The sequence below is a fragment of the Heterodontus francisci genome, chromosome 21 (assembly GCF_036365525.1).
Source record: "Heterodontus francisci isolate sHetFra1 chromosome 21, sHetFra1.hap1, whole genome shotgun sequence".
Taxonomy (NCBI): Eukaryota; Metazoa; Chordata; class Chondrichthyes; order Heterodontiformes; family Heterodontidae; genus Heterodontus; species Heterodontus francisci.
The window spans coordinates 23,218,138-23,220,976 of record NC_090391.1 but is presented as its reverse complement, the minus strand read 5'-3'; positions in this window follow the sequence as shown (position 1 = coordinate 23,220,976).

The window sequence follows — 2,839 nt, the reverse complement described above, 5'->3', positions numbered from 1 at the left end:
TGCAACAGTTCAGAATCTTACTGGCTATTCGGGATCAGCCATGTGATGGGTGGCACACACGCACCTTTACATTCCCATGCAGGGAAAGCTGGTGCCACCAAAGTGGGGAAAGGGGGAACTGAGGATTTTTTGTATGATGGCAGGTGGGATGGGGTGAACGTTGCATTCGTAGTGTAGTGGGAGGGGAGGGGGTGTCCTCAGCACCTTGTTCAGTTGGGGGAAGAATAGGGTAAGCTGCATGTGTTTTTCGGGGTAAGGTTCAACTCTGCGCTCTCTGTGCATGTTGGGTAGTATTTTAAAAATGGCACTCGTGCCTGTGCAGAGACAGCTAACGCCGTTAGGTTTGTTGCAGAGGCCGCCTCGCGAGGCAGACTCGGAGGGCGGAGTTCCGGAGGGGTGAGCACATAATAAAACTTACCACGGGGATTCTCGGAGCAGACTCGGAGGGCGGAGTTCCAGAGCGGTGAGAATAAAACTGAAACAGTGACGTCACATGAAAGCTGTGACCTGATTGGCTGGTAGGGAATCTGTACCGAATTTGAAAATAAAACTGATAAAAATTGATTAAAACTCTAATTAACTAATTAATAAGTAGAGTAACTAAACCAGAGGGAGGAGATTACTGTATTTAGAAAGCATTTAATATTTATTGTAGAAATCTAGCACTAGGGACCACATAGTGAAGTGTATCATAACTTAGTAAGGATTTAGTAAGTATTTATTTATTTTATATCAATTAAATAATTAGTGATAGAAATGTCAGTTAGAGGGGTGAAATGATTCAGCTGTGAGATGTGGGAAGTCCGTGACGCTTCCAGCGTTCCGGGCGACGACATCTGCAGGAAGTGCACCCAGTTGCAGCTCCTCACAGACCGCATGGATCGGTTGGAGCGGCAACTGGATGCACTTCGGGGCATGCAGGAGGCGGAAAGCGTCATAGACAGGAGTTTTAGAGAAGTGGTAGATGGGTGACCACTAGAAGGGGCGGGCAGTCAGTGCAGGAATCCCTGTGGCTATCCCCCTCTCTAACAGGTATACCGTTTTGGATACTGTTTAGGGGGGTGGCCTATCAGGGGAAAACAGCAGCAGCCAGAGCAGTGGCACCACGGCTGGCACTGTTGTTCAGCAGGGAGGGACAAAGCGCAGAAGAGCAATAGTTATAGGGGACTCTACAGTCAGGGGCACAGATATGCGCTTCTGTGGACATGAAAGAGAATCAAGGAAGGTATGTTGCCGCCCTGGTGCCAGGGTCAAGGATGTCTCTGAACGGACAGAGGGCATTCTGAAGGGGGAGGTTGAACAGCCAAAGGTTGTGGTACACATCGGTACCAATGACATAAGCAGGAAGAGTGATGAGGTCCTGCAGGGGGAGTTTAGGGAGTTAGGTAGGAAGTTAAAAAACAGGACCTCGAGGGTTGTAATCTATGGATTACTCCCTGTGCCACGTGCCAGTGAGGAGAGAAATAGGAAGATAGTACAGCTGAACACGTGGCTGTGCTGCTGGTGTCGAAGGGTGAGTTTCAGATATCTGGACCATTGGGCTCTCTTCAGGGACAGATGGGACCTGTACAAGAAGGACGGGTTGCATCTAAACTGGAAGGGCACTAATATCCTTGCTAGGTTTGCTAGCGTCACTCGGGAGGGTTTAAAATAGTGTGGCAGGGGGGTGGGAACCACAGCAGTAGGACAGCTAGTGAAGTAAATGAGGAGGACATAGTAAATAAGGCCAGTAGGATTAAGAGGAAGAGTAGGCAGGGAGATGTTGCTGAGCAAAGAGGGACTGGTGGTCTGAAGTACATTTGTTTCAATGCGAGAAGTATAACAGGTCAGGCAGATGAACTTGGAGCTTGGATTAGTACTTGGAAATATGATGTTGTTGTTGTTACAGAGACTTGGTTAAGGGAAGGGCAGGATTGGCAACTAAATGTTCCAGGCTTTCGAAGATTCAGGCGGGATAGAGGGGGATGTAAAAGGGGTGGGGGTGTTCCATTACTGGTTAAGGAGAATATCACAGCTGTACTGCGGGAAACCACCTCAGAGAGGTCAAGCAGTGAGGCAATATGGGTGGAGCTAAGGAAAAGGAAGGGTGCAGTCACGATGTTGGGGATTTACTACAGGCCTTCCAACAGCCAGCGGGAGGTAGAGGAGCAGATATGTAGACAGATTTTGGAAAGATGTAAAACTAACAGGGTTGTAGTGGTGGGTGATTTTAACGTCCCCAATATTGACTGGGACTCACTTAGTGCTGGGGGCTTGGATGGGGCAGAATTTGTGAGGAGCATCCAGGAGGGCTTCCTGAAACAGTATGCAGATGGTCCAACTAGGGATGGGGCCATTCTGGACCTGGTAATTGGGGAATGAGCCTGGCCATGTGGTCGAGGTTTCTGTGGGGGAGCATTTCGGGACCAGTGACCATAATTCCCGAAGTTTTAAGGTACTTGTGGATAAGGATAATAGTAGTCCTCGGGTGAAGGTGCTGAATTGGGGGAAGGCTAATTATAACAATATTAGGCAGAATCTGAAGAATTTAGATTGGGGGCGGTTGTTTGAGGGTAAATCAACATCTGACATGTGGGACTCTTTCAAACGTCAGCTGATTAGAATGCAGGACCAGCATGTTCCTGTGAGGAAGAAAGACAAGTTTGGCAAGTTTCGGGAAGCTTGGATAACACGGGATATTGTGAGCCTAGTCAAAAAGAAAAAGGAAACATTTGTATGGGCTGGACGGCAAGGAACAGCTGAAGCACTTGAGGAATATAAATACAGTAGGAAGGAACTAAAGCAAGGAGTTAGGAGGGCTAAATGGGGTCATGAAAAGTCATTGGCAAACCGGATTAAG